The following is a 911-nucleotide window of genomic DNA, read 5'->3' as shown; positions in this document are numbered from 1 at the left end:
CAGTCTGGGTGGATGGATTGTGCATGTATGTATTATGTATACGGACATCATGTACAATGCATCTATCAGATTTGCTGCTCTTTGGCTTCTTTTGCTCTGAGCATTTCTTCACACGTGAGGTTTCATACGTTTACTATTACAACTACAACTGCTAGAATACTAGAATCTATGCCAGATGTCACACCATAGGAGGCTAATCTGGGAATCAATGAATGGAAATGTCATGGACAATCATCCACATTTCTTCCACTGATGAGACAGACTAACACAGGAGCTCTCAGTGAAACAAGCCCCTGTCTCACTGAACAGCGAGGCACACTCATCTAATGAGCAGAATAATTTGGGTTTTAGGACGTGAATGGGTGAGTAATCATTTCAGGGTTTATGTAACAGTCTCTTTCCTAGGAACTGCATGGATGAACGTGTTGCGCAAGCCTCTACTTAGCGGCAAGTGTTTAATAGCTGATGACGAATGTGTGTAGATGATGATTTGATCAGGGTAGAAAGGACAAAGGTAATGTTTTATCAGTGTACCTTTTAGCACGTTGTGACGTACAGTAGGTGTTGCTGCTGTAGTGATGCAAGTGAGATGTTTATGAATGATTTAATAATCAGAATTGATTTCATTTGTGTGTTAATATTTTCCATCCTGTAGAGTTATCCAGTGGATAAGTTCTCTCATCTGGTATCACCTCTTCTCTCCTCTCCTCTCCTCTCCTGACTGATCACTGTGTATGTATCTCTCTCTCTCTCTCTCTCTCTCTCTCTCTCTCTCTCTCTCTTAGTTTTGAAGTGGAGAATGGCCCGTCGTTGTGCTGCAGCCCCTCAGACCCCCAGGCGTCCCCGGGTTCGGGTCTGGTTTTACATCCCAACCTGGCGAGCCATGGCCAGCGCAGAGAGTCCTTCCTCTA

Source organism: Centroberyx gerrardi, chromosome 13, assembly GCF_048128805.1.
Source record: "Centroberyx gerrardi isolate f3 chromosome 13, fCenGer3.hap1.cur.20231027, whole genome shotgun sequence".
Taxonomy (NCBI): domain Eukaryota; kingdom Metazoa; phylum Chordata; class Actinopteri; order Beryciformes; family Berycidae; genus Centroberyx; species Centroberyx gerrardi.
The sequence above is the reverse complement of the archived record's forward strand: the minus strand, read 5'-3'. Positions refer to the sequence as shown.